The 22,500-nt window shown below is 34.3% G+C and overlaps 1 protein-coding gene across 12 annotated transcripts in view; it reads right to left on the bottom strand.

The window, feature by feature from the left end:
• The window catches only part of LOC145256191 (1-phosphatidylinositol 4,5-bisphosphate phosphodiesterase beta-4-like), a 521,907-nt gene that overhangs the window by 332,266 nt on the left and 167,141 nt on the right, over positions 1-22,500 (bottom strand). For 2 of the 12 annotated variants that reach the window (XM_080114785.1, XM_080114786.1), the window contains one exon: positions 19,156-19,199. The exons of the other annotated variants lie outside the window; for them this stretch is intronic. The gene's annotated coding sequence lies outside the window, so the exon portion shown is untranslated. The remainder of the gene's footprint in view (positions 1-19,155; positions 19,200-22,500) is intronic. 12 annotated transcript variants of the gene reach the window in all.

The raw sequence follows: 22,500 nt of genomic DNA on the forward strand, positions 1-22,500 counted from the left end.
AAAATTTAGAATAAACAGAAAATACATTTCAATTACAAAAAGAAAATAAAAACAAAGATTTGAAATGTATCTTCTGTTTATTCTAAATTTTTAATTTTATAAATTTACAGTTTCTGCCAATTTTATTAACACTGGATTACGATTACCATACACCTACGCAGCTCACATGGAAGAGTTCTCCCGTATGCATGCAGCACATATTCTCAAAATACCAACACAAGGACACGGATATTTAACTTAAAGAAAAATAAGAAACAACAAAAAAGGACCCTTCAGTCTCTGATGATGGATTTTCTAAGATCCGAAATTAATAAAATATATATCAATTACAAAAAAGAGAAAAAAAAACAAAGATATCAAAAAAAACTAAAGAAGAAAAACAAATCAAATGATTTTTGCTGTTTTTTTTTTACTCATTTAATAAAATGTTTGCATTCAATTGGTTTTTTAAACAGTTTATCTATTTATTTTTAATTTTTAATTTTAAAAATGATGCTTTTAAGAGCTTCTGCCAATAATATATATAAGCAAAAACTAACCACCATCTGGCGAGTGTGAATCTAGCTTTAAGTATTTTTCATTACATATCCTTAAGTTTATATTTGAAGTGCTTCCATATTAATTATGATATATTAATAAGTGAAGCATGCATGGTCCCCCATGAGTGCACAAGAATAAGGGATAAAAAATGACAAAGTTCAGCATTTGCCCCCCCCCCTCCTCCACCCCATTTAGCCCCAAAAGTCCCCAGGGGAGGTCAAATCCTGGTGAAAATGAACAAACGGTGCAGTTTTAGGCCTTAACATATGTAAATTTGAGTTCTGTACCATGCAAAAAAAGAAATGACTAAGTCCATCATTCGCACTCCCCCATTTAGCCCCAAAAGTCCCCAAAGCCTGAACATATTTAAATTTGAATTCTGCACCATGCAAAACTACTAAATAGACATACATAGAAAATTTTGGGCAGATATGGTAAAATAGTCCAAAAAATGCAGTGTTTTTATTAGCCCTAAAAGAGCCCCTGAGTTATCACAAACTATAGACAAACAAAATTATATAGAAATAAGTTAGTTACAACTTTTCAGGAAGTTTTATAAAAATCCAAGCCATCAATTTTTTTTTAATAAGCACAAAAGTGTCAATTTTAGCCATTTTAACCCGAAAGGCACTCCTAGGGGGAGGGGGGCAACCGGAATTTCCCCGGAAAATCCATTATGTGACTTTTTTACTCATATCATGTTTAATGTTTATGCAAAATTTCAAAAAATTCAAAGGATGTAGTTATTGAGAAAAGTGCGGACAGACGAACGGATGAACAGACAAACGGACGAACGGACAAGGGTGAATTTACAGGTCCACCCTCCTTTTGTCCGGGGGGACCAATTAATGAACATAATATTTAAAGAAATGTCTTGGGAATTGACACAGTTTTTATTAAATCACTTTAATTACTGTTAAGTATTGCATAAATTTTAGGTAAAATAGGACAAGAAAATTACAAATGAATAGCATCAAATATTAATTTATTATAAACTCTTTAAACTATAGTTATTTGAATTAGATATACAAAAGGTTGTGCTTATGCTTTTGCTCTCTACTAGATATCCAGTATTTCAAATGATTATCTTGTATTATTGATTGCAGTAACAGTAAACCGTTTTCATGGTAATGATTTCTTTTGCATTTATTCATTTAATAGCATGGGAGCGCCTGACCTTGTCGGTTGTAAATAAATTTTAATTCATACAGATTTTGTATTTATTATTACAGAGCCAATTCTCTATTGAATATTATATTGTACTTCGGTGCCATCAGCTAGAATCAAAACCAAAACATTTAACGCTCCAGCCACGTTCCCTCATTTAGCGCGCCAGATATATTCCCTACCATTTAAACTAACCTGACAAATTGATGAGAAAGTTTTAAAATTAAATCACTTTTAGCAATGATTAATTTTACTCATACAAATATGTCGGCAAGTTGAAATAAACATTTTGCATTCCAACTTGCCGATTTTTGTATGCATTATTCATCCATCCAAACAAAGATTTATTTGTTATAATCGATCCTTGGTGTATGATTACTATTTCCTGTTAATTTCAGTGTTATGTGAATAATAGTTTATGAGTTTATCGGTTGAATATTTACACACAGAGACATACATACACTACAGTTTTATATTTAAGAAAAACTATCCAGAGACACATATTTTGTTGTCAGCACAACTCATCAGTGGCATAGTAAGATTCAAAACTCAAACGCAATAGGTGATAGAAGTCCTGTACTCTACTAAATGAACTTACTAAACTGATCTTCGAAATGGAAGGAATGATATACTTAAATAGAAACTATTCATTTTCTATGAAATTCATTCCAAAACTAAGGCCTCCTATTTTTTACTAAAAAAACTAAAATGTTGAAGATCTATGAAAATGGGAATGGTCCTATTAAAACGAGCAACCTTTTATGATCCAGAATTTGTTTTTCTACATAGTCACCACCATTTCCAATGCACGTTTGCCAACCTCTTTTGATGTTTCCGTCATAAAAGTCTGGAGCACGCTTTGTCACTCACATCTCTGTTGCCACTCTGAAATCGACAAACTCCTCTCCTAACTGTGCTGACATGATAAACGTTCAACAGGCATTCATAGAGGAATTTAATGACACATCTCTGCTTCTGGCGCATGTCCATGATAGGGGTCGCTTTCTTAGAGTTTTACACTGTCAATATCTGTAACAGAGAAATGAACCTTTCAGGTCATAAATGCCCAAGTTCAGTCAATGCAATTTGCAAGCCCCTTTGATCCATTCAGACGGAATAAAAAATAGGAGGCATTAATTTTAGAACACCTCTTATATATTATTCATATTTTAGAAAATATTACTTTCCCGTAGTTAACAGCTTTGCACTATTTTATATCCCATTAGAAAGATGAAAACCAAGATATAATGATACTAATATTTATTTCTAGAATATTCATTCCAATTTTGATCAAAATTCATTATTCTTGAAAGTTTCTAAAATTAAAGGATTAAGTGTAAAGGGTCTTAATAAGACTTTGAAATCTAGGAAGTCTTGTTTAATTGATGCCTAATGGATCAAAGTTAATACAAATCTGAAATATTTGAATTTCCAAATGAGAGGTTGTGCCCATATTCGGACCCCTAAAAACCGAATACTCCAAATAAAGTAAAATTTAGGAAATATATATTAATTGATGTCTAATATCTCTTGTCAAAATTTCATAAAAATTGGAAGTATTCAAATTTTTTATGAAAATCATGCATCCTCTCTTTGCTCGTTTTACATAAAACTAAATTAAACCAAACATAGCCCACATTACTCACCTTTAGGCTTTGCAGATGTGTTACAAAATTTATAATGATCAGTTAATTAGTGTAGAAGTGAATCTAGTAAATACAAATATACAAACATATACATATCTATAGCTTTATAGAGACTGACAGAAATACCCGGCATTGCCTAAGGCCATAAAAAAATAGAAGACGTTTAAAAGTGTATGTGTAACATATTTATATTAAAATTTCTATCCGTCTTTCTATCTTTCATCCTTCCCTCTCCCCTGTTTTTCCACATCCGCTCCTCATCTCTCTTTCAACTCTTTCTATCCCATTCCTATCTTGTTTTTAATGTATTAAAAAAATAATATAAATCATTCACTTTTTTTATATAATAAATAACATTGGAAACAGATGAAAACACCTTTTGATGAAACCTGGCCCAGTTGACCTCCAAAGAATAAATATAATTTTTATTTTTAAATTCAGTGCAATACCAATTATAAAAATATACCAAGTTTATGGGTGTTTGTTTTGTAGTCGTTTAGTTTTATCTGGACACACACACACACACACACACACACACACACACACACACACATACACAAACTCTCCTTTATATAATAGATAACAAGGATATAATATCCTTAAGATCTTTGATTATACACCATAAATACCAACACTAAAGAAAGAGAGAATAAAAATAAAAAGATTCTCATGAAAGAAGAAACTGATGAAAAAAGAGCCACATTAAGGAAAGAAGACACAAAAATTGATAACTTCCCCCATCAGATTAGACAGGTATGGCATTCTTGCACACATCTCGTTTACCAACCTGTCTGCTGGCTTATCAATCACAGCCTGCAAAAACTTACTGATCTACATATTTATCCACCTTCCTGTCAGACAATCTGAATATTTATTGACATCCTTATCATGTTTATACAAAGTTGATGATACCTACTTCTGAACACCCGACCGGGTTGGACCCAAGCTTCCTGAGAGCCTCCCTAATTGGATTGTTTCAACAGCGCTCTGGGGTTCACATAATTTTTATTTTGTTTAATGCTGCTGCCGCTGTTGTTGTTGTTGTTGTAACTGAGGTTTTTGAGTAACTGAGTGTTTTGTTAAACAATATTTCAACCTCTGGGGGTCATTTAACGCCAAGAAAAAGTTTAATCGTTATTTTTTTTTTTTTTAGACTAAACTTTTTGTTTCATTAGTTATCTTTTGTGAAGGAGATTAGAATGTTTTAGAAAATTTATTATTTCTCAGAGAAAGAAGAATTATACATGTTTACGGTATATCAGCCCCGTTAAGGTTATTTAATGTGAAATCCAGTCATTTTGCTAAAAGTTGTTATGCTTTAAGTTCTTTATATCTTTAAATATTTATTCATGATGTTTGGTTTATTTGTTTTGCAGTGGAAAATTCTGTTTCTGCAGAACATGTTTCAGTTTTACAGCTAATCAACCACAGTTGATCATTCTATGCCAGGTGTGGTTTGTACATGTATATGATTTGTATAATCTGAAAATAAATAGTTCATCGAGCAATTCCTTTGTATTATGTTTTTTTCCGTTTCCATTTGACCCACGTTTTAGTGTCAGGTCTTGTGTTCTTGAGTATCTTCTGTTCTAAGGAATTTGTTTTTGGTAATTTGATGGTTTTCTTCCAATTCCATTTTTTCTATGGTGTTCTATCTATTGCATAACTCAGGCGTTTCATTCATACTTTTTGTTTCTTCTTTATGTCTGGATTGGGATTGTTGACATGGCTTTTCATGACATTTACCTTTAAGTGAGGATCGTTTCATGGTTGTGTCTGGATTGGAATTGTTGATGTGGTTTTCAGTAACATTTTAGATTTGTGTATATTGGGTTTTGACTATGTGTTTGTGTAGTTTCCATACCAGAAGGTTGTTTTTTATTTTTTGAAATCTTGATGGTCTAGATTTCATAGGGATTCGGATATTTTGTTGTAGTTTTCTACTTGAGAGAGCCTTATGATGATGTTACATGTTGTTATTGAATATCTTTTGTTGTGTAGATAGGGTTTTGATGTGAAGATGATGTAAATTGTTGTGTGGATTTTAGTAGTTCTTTTATGAAGGAAGAGTTCATTTAGATTCATATGTGTTAGTTTTATTAGGAGGAGGTTAGATTTTTGGTATTCAGAATTGGAAGTGGGTTGCAATGGTTGAGTTACTATTGAGTAAGAGGAAGTTGGTTGGGTCTTCTCGACAATTTTTCAGGCTTTTAGGAAAGAGATGCGCTGGATGTATTTAATTTTCATTATCTCCTTTTCTTTCTTCCATATTTAACAGAATTTTTAGTTAGCCTTCTCCTTAGCAGTTTATGCATTTCACCATTGGTAAGTAGTTTCCTGGTGGTCAGATTCTAAATTATTACATAATTTTCTTCTGGTACACCATTTTTGTGATGTGCAAAGTTATGATAATCATAACAACTAAGTGGATTAGATAGATATCCACTTTCATTATTATGTACCCGATCTTAATTTTTATTGGAGGTTTGGGGAAGTTGAATGAGAATGTATGTATTGGTGTTCAGTTCTTGACTGTTTTTCTTTATAGTGATTCTTTTTACATCTGTTATAAATTGTTTTTTAAGTTTTTTTTTATTTTCATCTATTGTGCAGTTATCTAGTTCTAGACTTCTCACCACTCCCTTTGAAGTGTTAAGAGATTTATGAGGGTAGGCTTTTATTTTCATATTGTGTAGTGCGGTGGTCCTTAATAATAGTTCAGCATATTTCTTGTTTTTTACTTTTACTGTGAAGGTATTGTTACGTATTGTTTTCATTGATTCTTGAACCGCAGCTGTGAGATATTTTTCTATTATGAAGGTTTGGTAATGGGTTTGTTCACCAACAACTCTAGAAATATGCACTTTAAATAGTAAGTGGTTATTTCTTCCTTTTCACTACCTGGGTATGTACAAGTATCAGTGTCCAGATATGGGTATTTTTTAGAGGCATAATTTCATAACTTTATTTGCATTAGCTTGAATTTTATTTGTTTGGTGATAGGTTTGTCCACCACCGACTCAAGAACTATGTACACTGGATATTATTTCTTCCTTTTCACTATCTGGGTATGTACAATGCATATGTGTGTTTTTTTTTTTTTTTTTTTTTTTTTTGCATAATTTCATAACTTTATTCGCATTAGCTTGAGGTTTATTGTCAATGCTTCATGTAGTGTTTTGTATTTCTTTGACTATGCTCTCCTTGTACCTCGGTGTCCAATGAGGGGATGTGCCTACGGGGAAATCAATTCTGTCTAGTAACATCAGGGTTTCCTAGCCAATATACTTGTGCGGATAACTGACACTTTAAATTTCTGTCTCTGAGTTTAATTACTCACCTAGGGAAAGAAAAGGGTATGTGTCCTTTATCAGTAAATTGATCCTTCAGTTATCGTCTTAATTCAAATTTTGTAGATCTGAAAAAAGGTTGACATGACCAGCCGCATGAACGTATCAACCTCTCTGAACACCTGTCTAGTCCAGCTAAAGGCAAAAGTAGTGGGTTGGGAAGGGGAGTGCTAAACCCTGACTTCCAAGTCCTACAACCACTAGGATAATATCCTAAGGCATCACGTGGCACTACCTGGTTATCAGGTATCCCTATTGAGGAACTTTTGCTCTCTGCTTGGAGGAGGAGGGCACTCAACATATTCTGATGCTCCACTGACAGGGTCGTGAGGTTGTCAACAGGTTATAAGAGTCAGCTTTGTCTCCTAGAATTCCAAAATATCCAGCTCCTAGAATTTCAAAATATCCAACTCCTAAAATTCCAAAATATCCAACTCCTAGAATTCCAAAATATCCCACTCCTAGAATTCCAAAATATCCCACTCCTAAAATTCCAAAATATCCAACTCCTAAAATTACAAAATATCCAACTCCTAGAATTTCAAAATATCCAACTCCTAGAATTCCAAAATATCCCACTCCTAGAATTTCAAAATATCCCATTCCTAAAATTCCAAAAGATCCAGCTCCTAGAATTTCAAAATATCCAACTCCTAGAATTCCAAAATATCCAACTCCTAGAATTACAAAATATCCAACTCCTAGAATTACAAAATATCCAACTCCTAGAATTACAAAATATCCAACTCCTAAAATTACAAAATATCCAACTCCTAAAATTACAAAATATCCAACTCCTAGAATTACAAAATATCCAACTCCTAGAATTACAAAATATCCAACTCCTAGAATTACAAAATATCCAACTCCTAGAATTCAGAAATACCTAACTCCTAGGATTCCCAAACATCTGACTCCAAGTCATATCAAAAAGTTTCAATATCAGACTTAAATCTTCTGATAAATGCTCCAACAGGATGTAGTCATATGTAACTTTGTTCAACTGAAAACTTGTGTGGGTTGTTTTTTAATTTAATTTCTATGGATGTGCTTCAGATCAATATAAAAATTAATGAAACAGTGAGTTTCAGAATGTTTCCCTTTATGAAATAGTTTTCTCATTTCTCATTCTCAGAAGACTACGAGTCCGTTTTAAATAGAGGGACAGTTAACATTACAATTTTTGTATTTGTGCCCTAAAGAAATAATTGATCAGGACTAAGCACTGGGCAAGTGGCCAAGTGCACATAAACATTGGTTCAGAGAGATTCAACACCGAATACAATCTACACCTGTTGAGTTGTAAAAACAACTTTAAAAAATCTAAAGTGTAAAAAGGTTCAGTTCAAAATTGTAAGAAGGAGATCAACTCTGGCAAAAAGCACCTTAAGAAAGACAGAGAATTAAATGGCTAAAATGTTGCTGAAAATAGCAATAACAAAGAGGAGAGAAACTGTCTAAAATACGTATTCCTTAAATTTTTGTTTTTCTATTAATTTATAATAAACTAGCAGGTCTACCCAATATCGTCAGGGATCTTAAAAAAATAAGTGATTGACCATAGCTGAGAAGGCTCTCTTTTTGTCGGCTCAGAGATTAAGGGGAGGGCAACATTTCTTTTCAGGATTACTTCACTTTCCCTTGATCCTCATCTCATAATATTGAATGTTTAGCAAAAACGAATTAGATACTATTTTTTGAGTTTTTGGATCTGAGGATTGAACCGTTGGTCTCCCAGCTCATTAGTGACCATTCTAACCTTTATACCATATATGGCGGTGCTAATTTTTCTGTAGATTGCAAAAAGTTAAAAATACAACTAAACGATTTGCTTAATATTATAATTTGAAATGTTTCACTTCATTTTGAGACAAACTCAGATTAAAAATAACCATACCTAGGGTGAGGCTTGAATTCACAAATTCTGTGTAAGTAGAACACACTAAACAATTGAGCGACAAGAACAAATACGAAATGGTGATGGCACTAAATACATAAACTAGCTGTCTCTCATTTATTCTCTCTAGAGAAGAATATAAGTCAGTCAAAGCAACAAAAGGAGAGAAAAACAGCAAAAAAGGCAAATCATAATTTTTCTTTCCTTTTTTTTTTTCTCATGGGTAAATAATATTTTGGGTGGCGGTATTAAGACTTCTGATTTCAAATGTAAGTACTTCTCTGCTTTCCTTTATTTAGATTAGGATAAAATGTTGATCAGGATAAAAGATTAAGACTGATGAAATTACAACATGGACAACACTTTGCTGTGAATCACTGACAAAAAGGTTTATTATGACAAAAAGGTTTATTATGACAAAAAGGTGTATTATGACAAAAAGATGTATTATGACAAAAAGGTGTAGTAAAAGAATAACAAAAGTGTAAGTGAACATTGTCTTGACTTTATATATAAAATTTGTTAAAGCTAAATGACAGTCCCCTCCCCCATTTCCTTTTCTAAAATTAGAACAACTGAGACAGCAGGGTCAGTTAACAAGGGAAACGCCAAAGAAAACATGGGAGGAAGTGATAAGAGATGGACTTAAGAGAAAGAGGGATAAATAAAGATTTGACCAGAAGTAGGCTAGCTTTGGGGTCAATCTCTAAAAGCCGTCTACCACATGCCAGCATGCAAAATGATGTTAAACTGAATATTTTATGTACTCATTAGGAGTTTTGTTTTCACACAAGCTATGATAGAAGATTTCTCTATGACAACAACCTATAGAGTTCCTGGGAGTCTAAGTGGCAACAAGTCAGTCCAGATTTCCAGTACTCACCAACTCTTTCAATAACCTCTGCAAATAAATTTGTGTTATTGCAACAGCAGTTTACCATTCATTTCTCACTGGTAACAATCATCGACCTTCACTGAAATTTGGGTGGCAACAAGCCTACCCAAGGTCCCAGTTCTCTTTGCACTCATCCAGTAAAGGTCTGGTTAGAGCTTTTTCTCCTCAGTCTTTCCATTCTCCTTGACTCTTCACGATTATTTGGTGTAGCACCTGCCTATGTGGACACTTTTATTATTATCATTATTATTATTATTATAATTATTATGTTGATTGTGATCATGATGATGAAAATTCAACATTTTAGATCGTTATTAATTAAGCCGCATTTGTTTTTCAATTTTTTTTTTAAATAGTTCAATTTTGAGAAAGTGGAATATCTATTGCGATAATACTAAGTGTGAGTACTTAGATTCTCCAGATTGTCACTGTCACTTAGAACTGATTATTACTTTGTTTTTTTTATCCGTGATGCCATGAGTCCTTGAGAACCTCAATACAGGCAACACTAAGAATACTATTCCAAAAGTGATAAATAGTAATGTTGCACATCTACAAAAAACAAGAATAAGTTTATGACTCCCAAATTTCATAATAGAATTGTCCACAAGGAATCAATGACATAAAGGATAAAATACAAAATAAAATTCAATTGTGACACTCTTGTAGAGGTTGAAGGTTCAATTACTTAAGACTTCTATCATCGTTGATGAAATGAAAGCAAACTACTCTTGTGGATGAAAATGAAGAGTTCTGTTCAAAATTCCATACAGATTCTCGAGTTCAATGAGACACATATGAAAAAGATCAGTTCATATCGGCTAAAGCATTGTGAGATCTAAAGTGTGTTAAATAAAAAAGATCAGTTCATATCGGCTAAAACATTGTGAGATCTAAAGTGTGTTAAATAAAAAAGATCAGTTCATATCGACTAAAACATAGTGAGATCTAAAGTGTGTTAAATAAAAAAGATCAGTTCATATCGACTAAAACATTGTGAGATCTAAAGTGTGTTAAATAAAAAAGATCAGTTCATATCGGCTAAAACATTGTGAGATCTAAAGTGTGTTAAATAAAAAAGATCAGTTCATATCGGCTAAAACATTGTGAGATCTAAAGTGTGTTAAATAAAAAAGATCAGTTCATATCGACTAAAACATTGTGAAATCTAAAGTGTGTTCAATAAAAAAGTTCAGTTCAAAATTGCAAGAAGGATATCAACTCTGGCAAATAGCAGCCGAAGAAAGACAGAAAATACAATGGCTAAAACGTTGCTGAAAATAACGGTAACAAAGACGAGAGAAACCGTCGAAAACGTGTGCTCCTTGAATTTTTATGTTTCACTTTTACTTAATGAGACGAGATGGGAACAGTAGTCTGAAAAATACAAATTAACCTGCCGTATACAAGTCCAGATAAATGGATGGATATGGATGCAAACAGTGAGATAGGTGAATGTGCACCTGCCGACATTGATCAGTGTATGTGTACAGGACGAAATTAATAAATGATTACATGCTGGCTGAGATGGATAGATAATTGGATGTGTAGAGGCAAAGGTAGACATCCATGGACAGACTGTGATTCCAACAAGTAGACTGAGACTTTTTGATTTAAGCAAACAAAAACGAACGTCAATATAAAACACATGCAGATGAATGCATTTCTTTCTGCGAGTGACAGCAGTAGCAACGGTAGTTGCCACATTGCTGCGGTTGATCCGTATCATCACTGGTCATAGCAGCTGTCGCTTTCAATGTTACAGCGGCAATAGAAATTACAGAAAGAAGAACAAAGCTGAAAAGAGTCGAAAGAGACAAATCTACTTACTTTGTACCACTAGAAAAACAAAGTCCACCAGAAAATGCGCTAACGAATGATCTTATCTGACAAACGAGACCACATTTAGCAAATCATCAATCATAGACTTAAGCAGCTTTGTCTCCGTCTCAATGTTTGCTGACGTTTGATGTGGAATGAAAGAAAAACAAGGGAGTGAGTTAGAGGAGTTCAAATGAGTATGGTGTTTTAGAAGGTCCTTTTTAGTAAAGAAATGTGCCCTCCAGATGCAAATATTTCATAATCATATAAGTCTAAATTTCTGTCACATAACGAGTATAATTAATTCCCTGGATAGAACAGTTCTGCACTACTTTTATGTTCTCTTATGAAGAATAAAATAAAAATATAAACCTTATATCTAGAATTCTTATTCTAATTATAAGTAAAATTCATTACATGATTTTGATTATACAAAATGTCTAAAATTTAAATGGCCATAAGAAGAAAATGAAATTCTGATAATCTTGCTTAATTGGTGTCGAATGACTATTGATCAAATTTAATGTAAATCTGCAATATTCAAATATTTAAATTAAAGTTTGTGCCCATATTATGCTACTCCATCCATATTATGCTACTCCGTCCATATAATACCCCTCAAAATCCTTTACAATATTCCAAAGAAATTAAAATTTGCGGAATATTTATTAATATTTGCTTAATACCTATTATTATTTTATAATTAATAACTATTTTTATTTTTGTTATTTTACAAATTGGAAGTATATAAATTCAAAGGGATTCGACCCATTATATAAAACTAAATATAGCCTTCATTACCTTTACATTTAATAGTTATATTCCAAAATTCATAATAATTGTTTAATTGGTTTAGGACTTATTCCCATACATAAAGATATGTAAATATATACACAGACATGAATAAAAAGGATATACACTTTTCTAAATATTTTTCCTAAGATAAATATATGCTTATTTACAGATGAGAATAGTGGTGAAATAACTAAGAGTATCTCATAAAAATTGCGTCTAACAACATTGAAGGATGCCACAAACCAAAGGAGCGTCAGACTTATTACAATGCAAGGATGAATCATGGGTCAACATGAAGGTGGTCTTAATCAACACAAAATAGCAGGAAATCTTTCAAAAATCCTTTCTACTGCTAATAGAGTGATCGTACAATTCACAAGAGAGGACAAAGAATGCACAAAACCTCATCCAGGTCGCACCGGGCCCTTTGAAAGAACCTTGTGTCTTGTAAAAAGAAATGTTCAAGAGGATCTTTAGTGCAAAGCTTCTGACATTGCAACACAAGCTGGTGTCAGTCTTAGGATAGCTGTCAGGTGTCTTCACAAGTTTTGCTACTATGATAGAACTGCTAGAAGGAAACCTCTTCTTCATCGTGCCAATATCAAGTGCAGAAAATATTCGTGAGATAGTGGAGAGACCTAAGACTTTTTGGACCAATATTTTCTCTGATGAGTCACGATTTGCATTATTTCCCAACAGTCGAAGGGTATGGATATAGAGGCTCCCTCAGCAAGAGTTTGACTTAAAGACTGCAGCTAACACTGAAACATGTGGGTTTCTCGGTTATGGTATGGGGTGCAATTTGGAGTGATGGTCGCTCAGACCTGGTGGAGTGCGAAGGAAACATCAATTCTGCTAAATATGTTTCAATATTACATGAAGGACTCCAACCAATATTCTTAAGTGGTAAAATGAACCAAGTTTTATGGAAGATGCAACTCCTTGTCCCTTTTCTAGGGCAACAAAACATTGGTTGAGCCAAAATGAGATTAATAAACTTCCATGGGCAAGTCAGTCCTTGGATATGAACCCAATTGAAAACTTTGGGGCATATTAGACCAGAACCTTCGCAAAAAGAAAAGAAAGCTATCTTCTAAGCCTGAAATTCTAGCACTATTGGATCAGATATGGCAAGAAATTCCTCAAGATGATATTCATCAACTGATCGAGAAGGGTTCTAGCATTGAAGGCAACAAGTGTTAGTTATTAAATCTGTGACCATTTATTTTTGATTTTGTTCTATAAATTATATATTTATTTAAATAAACTGCTTTTATGGGTTTCTATTCTTTTCTGTCATGTCTCTGTACATATACTTAACTTTCTATAAGTAGAGATTTAAAGCAAGGTAATACCTAGAGGAGATTTGCCAGTTATGCAGGGTGCCTAACTGGGAGAGGGAGTGAGCTAAACAGTGGAGTATATCGAAATAAGTTTTGTAAATTACCATTTTACTCACATTATTGCCTTCTTGCCATGCGACTGTGGACCGCTTGTGAACTAGATATTCATATGAAACTTTCTGCTTTGAAGGAAACCGATTCAACCCACCTAGGGTGAATGCCACCAACACATACACACATTTCTTGCCATGGCCATCCCTATAACAGGCTAAGAGATTTAATATTCCATGTCTTTGAATGGGTTGCAAGTATTATAATCAGTCCACAGATATCTTTTAGTTGCTAACATTTCACTGTAAATGATCATAGAAAATTTCATAACCAAGTGCAAAAGAGATCCAGATAATTTCACTTAAGGGAACAGCAAGGATACTAAAAAGAGCTCTCGGTTGGTTTCAATAAAAAGCAGGGGAATGTTGGCAGTTGGTTTGGCTGCCCCATATCCAGCATTACAATCTTCAAAGAAAGAAAATGAAAAGCACTTGAATGCGTACTAGACACTATCCTTGAGCGTCTAAGGTCTCTCCGTGGAGAGGTTTTGTCAGAACAACTTGGCATGAGCATAATTTTCACTACAAGTAAACTCTGACTAAATATTCAAAATAACATTGTATTCGTAACACAAATAAGATCTCCTCATTATGCCTTACGCACAGTGGCTTTTGTGGTGTACTTCTTCTCCAAGTGATGTTACTTCAAGTAAGAGCACGAAAATGGAGACTCCACCAAACTATATGAATTCTTATCCTGGAATCCAGTAAGACAAAGAGATCACAAAAATATATATTATAACATACTTAAAAGATCAGTTGGTGAGAGGAAAATTATATTCTCAAAACTAATTCCGTGTTCGAGATGTAAACGAGAACTTTAATGGAATATTCGAATATCTATGTATCTCATATTAAGATCAAGTGTTAGCTCCTAGGAAGGAGGCCTCCTTGATTTCTGAGAACTTTAACTAAAGTAAAATGAAACAAAAAAAAAGAAAGATAGGATTCTACCTATGATTTAGTACAAATCTTCTAAATATAAAAATTTATTAAAACACATTGAAATAAAAATAACTCCTTGAAATAAATATTTGCTTGTCTCTTCACTTATAATAATTTTTCATGTTAAATCATTTTAGCTCATGGTGGTTATTATTTGGAGCGCAAATTACATGAAGACATCAAATTAATCTTGCAAGGAAATTTTCCATTTTTAACTACTATATCAATCCTCTAAGAAAATCTGTAACGCCTCCAGTAAAAGATTCCAGTTGTATGGTCACCTGACCTGCTATAAAGACGGCCATGTTTCTATCCCTTCCTTTTCAGCCTACAAAAATAAATAAATCTGTGCAGATGCATGTATGCATGCATACACATGTGTGCACATGCAAGCTGTATGTGTACAGTGCAGATAGAAAATAAAGGCAAATGTATTTTAAGAAAATCTTAAACTAAACCACCACATGCAAGAGAAGAAGGGGTAAAATGGAAAGATGAAACTTTACACACATTACTACAGAAAAAAACTTTCCTTGATGATCAACATTTATGCAGGTCATATAAAAATAGATAATCTTGCAAATGGAACCCAGAATAGCAAAGAAAAATAAATAACAATGTTGTATAAATAAACACAGACTTTTCACACAATACTTGCACAACCCATGTCATTGGATTTAAACTAAACATCTTAATGTGTTAAGTTGCCCTCAACAGAGGGTATGGCAAACGGTCTGATGACTTTATAGTGCTTCCATTTTCAAACAGAAAGTTACTAATACAGGATGTGACTTGCATCAACATTTTGCAGCCCCCTAAATAACAAAATCGGCGACAAACACTGGACATGTAACAAGATAATTGAAGAATCACAAACAATCAAAATATACCAGTCTTCTCAACAAATCTGTATTTCAACCAATCAATATAGTGACAAGTGGCTCTACCATCTTGGATTATTAATGAGTTATCACCATGAATTAATCTGTGCTTCCCTATCGTGATTATTTCTGGCAACATCTTGAGTTACTCTCAGCCAGCAAGACATCCTATAAATTTTCCTGATGTTCTGAATATAGGCTTTGTAAATTTGATGGTTGAAAAATATTTTCATGAACTTTTAAATCTAAATATATATATATATATATATATATATATATATATATATATATATATATATATATATATATATATATATATATATATATATATATTTGGTGTAATGGTTAAGTTACTAATCAAATGAATTGTCAGCATTAAAAAAAAGTCTTGGGCAAAGAAGACTGTTCTTTTATTCTTTCAAAGACCCTCATCACAAGTGAAGGTAAACAATCCATTGCCATTAGTGCACCACCAACCCACCATAAATATTTCTTCAGATATTTATACTTCTCATGAGTTTTGTAACATAGATGGATTTAAAAATAGTTTTTATGTTGTAATTGCTACTACAGTCTCTTTATCTCTCTTTTGTGGGATTTTTAACCTATTTTTCAAGCTCTCCAGACCCCAGCTTTTCATAGAAATTGTCCATTCTTTTTTTATTTTCAAGATTTCTCCTTACTACCAACAGCATTTAGATAAAAGTCAATACTTTAATCACAGGTGGCCATGATGTCTTAAATGTCAAATAGGTGAGGTCTTCTAACTTGAACTTTATTTTTAACTAGCGGGGGTGCCCATCGTTTCCCGGGTGATTTGGATGTGTAAAAAAAAAAGTTCTGGTAGGAAGGTAGGCTCGAACCCGAAGTCTTGACACAAAGGTGGAAAAGAAAAAGAAAAAAACCTGACATCTTACCCGCTCAGTCACAATGTGAGAGGAAAACTGTTTTAATTTAACGATTAAGAAGTTAAATGACAGGTGCATGGATTTAATGAGATCAAACATCACGCGGCTTAACTTTGGCGCTGCAAGCCAGTTTCTGCATATTTGTTTGTTTCCCCCATCAAGATATTGGGGAAAACAGCTCCCCTAAAAAAGTGAGTGTTCAAATGAATAGCAATTGTTTGATATGACGGGGGGGGGGGTCCCCCAGCATTGATCAAACTTTATTGCTTTCTGGACGTCTTGGCACGAAAGGCCGAGAACACAAATTCGTTTTCACAGTTTCACTTTTTTATATGGAAAAGCCAAAGAAACATGCATATACCAAAAATATCACGAAAATAGCATGTAAAAGTGACCCAAATTAAAGATACACACAATCTCCTTTCATAAATCGGAGATATTATAATCTATGTAGCATATAAAAAGTTGTAAGAAACAGTGCCCCCATCTGAGCGCTCCCCCACCCCCCAAAAAGCCTTTGCCGGACATACACAAAAAATGCACACACACACACACTTTGCCTTTTATATATAGAGATAATTTTGGGATGGGATGGGATGGGGTGTCAAACATAAAACTGCTGGGAATAGACAGCTAGTTATTTATAAATTTAAAAAATAAACAACTTCCAACAAAATTTTGTGAATACATCCAATAGATTTTAAAAAAATAATATTTCGATACAAAAATGAACAATAAAATTTAAAAAGCACAACTTATTTCGTAATTCAGAGCTTTCATTTTCTAAGACTAATTACCTTATCAAAGAAAAGGACAAATTTAGGCGTAAGGTTACAAGTAATACTTATGGGATCTACATGAACAATTTCGACAACTCCCACACAAAAAAAGATTATAAGAAAAATAGAAAAAATAAAAAAGTTATAATCATATAGAAGCTTTCTGTTCTTTTTAATAACGTCTGTTTAACTATATATATATATATATATATATATATATATATATATATATATATATATATGAGCAAACAGTTAATTAAATATGTTAAAAAACACTTTGAAATGAGTTAAAAACATATTTAATATGAAAAGGAAACACTAGATAAATGTATATATATATATATATATATATATATATATATATATATATATATATATATGTATAAAATGTATATATATATATATATGTATAAAATGTATATATATATATATGTATAAAATGTATATATATATATATATATATATATATATATATATATATATATATATATATATATATATATATATATATATAAAATGCTTGTATAAGTTGGTTTCCTAGATGTAAATCCAATGAAACTCACGTGATTATTAGAGTGATCAATACAGGACAGAGCTGGTATATAGTCTGTCTATTATACAAACATTATTGGTTACACATATGCATACATGTTTCATTGGGATCTATATAAGAGAGAGAGAGACAGTTTTTTTTTTTCAGTGGAATCTATATGAGAGGGGGAGAGAGAGAGTTACAAGAGACAGTTTTTTATTAGAAAATAAAGTGAAAGAAAAAATTGACAGGTGAAATGAAAGTGGAACAGGAGAAGAAAAAAATAACAGGTTAGGATGAAAATAAAAAAAGAAAAATAAACAACAAAAAAATGTAGGGTGATGGGTGGGGGAGCATATCAGGTGAAAGTTGCTTGTTTTCTCTTTGACAATAACAATATGATATGGAAGAATGCGAACATGTCAGACTGAGAAAGACTAGAAAATGACAATATAAATATGAATTGACTACAAGCAGATATAGACAGAGATTTACAATTTTTTTAAAAAGTTGTTATTTATCTCTTCCTACGAGGGTAAAGTTAGACAAAAGGCTGTTTTTGTTTGTGGAATCCAGCTTCCTCCAAAAGATAATCTGAAACTCACAAGAAAAATACCTCAGATAAATCTCCTCAGTATTCCCTTACGAATGAGAATGCCTCAGGTAACATACCACAATTCTTAGTTCGCTGCACCTTATCATAGCAAAGATCCATATAAAATTTCAACTAGATTAGTCCAGTAGTTTAAAAAAAAAATGAACAGACAAACAAAACAGACAAAAAGAAATATATTATAGATAAGACTATTTTTTATTCTTTTTGTATTCACCTCAAACATGGTACATTTCGCACTAAGACGTTATGAATTAGGAACAATGCCTAAGTAGGGAGTTGAGCAACAAGATATGTTTGCATTAAATTTAAATTTCTGCATGTGGTTGCAATCAGGAACGCGAATGTGTGTGTGGGGTGGAGGATTTGAAAGCCTAACAGTTTGAGGGAAGAAATTATTAGAGTAGAAAAGTTTTCTGGTATCTGGGGACCTCTTCAGTGAAGATGTGAGATTTTGCTGCTTGTTGGGTTTATCAGGGATATTTACATCAAGGTTCACGCCAGTGTTCATCAGAGCACATTCCACTGAAGCAGTTGTAAAACAAGCACTGAGATGCAACATTGTGGTGATGGGACAGGCGTTGGAGCTTGATTGACAGTAGATTGGAGACTGTTTTGGACTCTGTCTAATAGGGAGAGACTAGCTGTTGATGCATTTCATTTTCTGGTTTGAAAATAAAACGAGGAAGATAGCCATTGATAAAGTTAAAAAAATAGAAAAGAACGAAAAAGCAATTATGGAAGGAATAGAATATGAAAATGCAATCCAGTCTCAACAGTGGGTGCCTTTACTTCCCTATTCTGCATAGAGTAACAAGGAGTTTGATAATCTTCATAAAAAATATTTGGATTTTATAATTTAAGAATTGAGATTTTATAAATGTATCATTTACATGTCATTTTAAAATTAATTATAACGAAATAATTTCTCACCGATATGTCATCTTTTTTTACCGCCAAAGATTCAGTGTTCTTACCTGAAACACAAAGAAAAACAACAAAAAATTAAAATCAATAAAACATTTATTTATCACAATCACTAGGAACATGTATTTATCACAATCAGAAGTTTTAGATATGAAACTTGATAATTTGGATTATTCTGACTACCGTTCTCATTTTAGATTTTATTCTTATAACTAGATATGTCGTTCACCTTCCTTCTATGATGCAGCTGATGACTGTGAAGATGGATGGTGTCTTGTCTTGAGATTAGGCTCGCTGGAACCAGGCTTACGGGCTGCATCCGTTACACTCGAAGAATGTCGTTCTCGTCAGTGTCTGAAACAATGGAGATGAAGACTATGAACTCACATGCATGAACATAGGGCATGATATGGCATCTGAAACCTATCTATCTACTCCTCCCATGGCGAGTTTCTGACGGCAGTGTAAGAAACTTGTCCTGTGTTTGTCCGTGAAAATGATCACACTCATCATTATCCGTCGACTATTTACACTATGTACACACAGCTAGTGGAAGTATCCACTAATCTTTGCAGCACCGATTGCGCAGCCTGCGCGTCGGTGCTAGCTCGGAGACGCCAGGCTCGTTGTTGGGCTTCAGGCGCGCAAGTGCACGTGGCAGCTTCATGTTCAACGATGCTCCTTGTCCTTCTTCTTGAGGGGGTGTATGCACCCGTGCCGGTGTTGTTGATTTAATCATGGGCGGTTCAGGAAGTCCAGGTCCTTGCAATGAGCCAGTCGGCTCCTGAGGCGAGGATTCTCCTAGATTTTCCTGTGGGGGTGCATCTGAAGTTATAGGCTCAGTAACATCATCGGTATGATTTTCTTCAATTGCTGTTGGGATAAGCGACTCAATGATCTTTCCTCTGTTGATAGTTTGGAACGGTGTAAATTTTCTCAGATGCTGGCGGTTTCTGAGGGTGAGTCTGCTAGATCCATCGATTTTAACAACATACTGATGATGCTGCTTGACTTCACCCACCGTACCCGTGCGTTCCCAGCAGAGAGGGTGGTTTCCGGTGAGGTTCTGAATGTAGACATGGTCACCCACGCGCAGTGGGGGTAAGATTTTCATGTGTTGTTCCCACTTTTCGTGCTGCCTAGAGTGATGCTCTCTGTGTCCCAAAGTTTCAGTCCAGGTGGCGTGGGGGCAATAACGCTCCATCGGGATAGGGATAGGGTCTCTGATGGGACGGCCGAAAATGATCATTGCCGGAAATGCTTTAGTTTCAGGATCAATAGAATTCCTGTAAATTAGCATGGCCCTCTGAAAGCTGTCAACGTCTATGGATCCACTAGGCGAAGTATTGTCCATTAACATCCGTTTAATGGTTTTTACGCCGGTTTCTGCACGGCAGTTAGCATGGGGATTGGCAACTGAGGTGAGCCGGTGGTGTACACCCCACGACTTCAGGAACTCCCTCGTCTTTCCAGCGGTGAACTGGGGACCACCATCTGAAGTCAGTTCCTCGGGCACCCCAAAGGTGACAAAGAATTCCCGCAAGCGTCTGACCAACCCATCGGCCCCATTCTCCGACCTGAACACCATAGGCCAGTTGGAGTACCGATCCACCACAACGACATACTCATGGTATTTGAATGAGAAATAGTCGCAGCAGATGTGCTGGAAGGGGTACTCTGGCACAGTGATGTCCGACAGAGGCTGCATCGGGTTCGACTTAGCTATCCGGTGGCAGTGGGAGCATTCGTCCCTTACCCGTTGAATATCCACAGTGATGTTGGGCCAGTACACAGAATCCGCAGCGCGTGCGCTCATTGCATTAACTCCTTGATGGGCTGCGTGAAGAGCTTCTAGTATGCGTGGTCTTAGCTCCTGCGGGATAACAATCCTCCCACCAGCGAGCACCACGGACTTTTACCTTGCGTCGTAACTGACGACAGTCTCTGGTAAGAAATGACAGTACAAGGAAGACACTGACGAGAACGACATAGATGATATGTCATTCACCTTCCTTCTATGATGCAGCTGATTACTGTGAAGATGGATGGTGACTTGTCTTGAGATTAGGCTCGCTGGAACTAGGCTTACGGGCTGTATCCGTTACACTCGAAGAATGTCGTTCTCGTTAGTGTCTGAAACAATGGAGATGAAGACTATGAACTCACATGCATGATATGGCATCTGGAACCTATCTAATAACGTTTCATCCAATATAACCTCCGACCATCTTCGGGTGTATCTTGTTGAATTTTGGGAATCTTTCTGTCAAACTCAGTAATATGCATTAGAATTTCAAACAGAACTCTTTATTTAATCCCTGTTGTGAGAATAACATCCAAAGTGAGAACAATAATCCAAATAATACAAAGAATACAAAGAATACAAAGAATCCAAATACAAGCATTCGGGTAAAATTTTGTCATTTTTTTTGTTTTCACTGACATGCTCAAAACAGTTTTTCAAGTCACTCAACTGGTAAAATCTAGAACAGATCACATTAAATCAATGCATTTCACCAATACATGTTTCCCCGTTTCACTTTTTTTTTTTAATTTTCTTCCTCTGGAGATTGTAACGCCGAGTATGGGGCAGCCAAACCAGCTGTCAACATTACCCTGTTTTTAGTGACACCAGCCAAGAACTCTTTTTAGTATCCTCGTTGTTCCCTTAAGTGCACTTGTTTGGATCTCTTTTGCACTTGGTTCACCAGAAATATTAGTTAGGTAGGACTTTAGGTTCTTCTTCATAAGCCCTGTGGTACCTATAATAACTGGTATGATTGATATCTCGCTAAGATTCCAGTTTCTTTTCATATCATACATGAGACCTTGATATTTAGTCTGTTTCTCCCTTTCAGCTCTGTTCAGACCTCCATCATTAAGGACATTCACTTCAACCAAGGTTGCAACTCTCTCTGGCTTATATGTTAGGTTTTACAGCAATATTTTCAACAAGGTAGGTGGCTGTAGGGATTACATGGTCATAATGTATGGTATATAAGTCATTTCCAACTGCTCTTTCAGGTTGATGTTCCCAGGACTTGCTGCTACACTGGATGTCTAATTTTTGTTTTCTTCCATAAATGAAGCATGATAGTCAAGACAAAATATTTACATATGAATAGTCTATGTTAAGTCATGCAAGATTTAACTCCCCTAGTCTCACTCTTCTGTAAATCTTATTGTTCTCTTTAATTGGGTTTTATTTTCAAGATTATTCTTCTTGCATGCATCAATAATGTTTAAATATTCTAATTTTTAGAAATAAAAACAGTTCCACTCTCCAAGAAAAGCATTGTGGTTCAAACAGTGCCAGAAAGTTGGGTACCCATGCAAAATACATACTGCTCT

Source organism: Euprymna scolopes, chromosome 32, assembly GCF_053919585.1.
Source record: "Euprymna scolopes isolate OS-2025 chromosome 32, ASM5391958v1, whole genome shotgun sequence".
NCBI classification, from domain to species: domain Eukaryota; kingdom Metazoa; phylum Mollusca; class Cephalopoda; order Sepiida; family Sepiolidae; genus Euprymna; species Euprymna scolopes.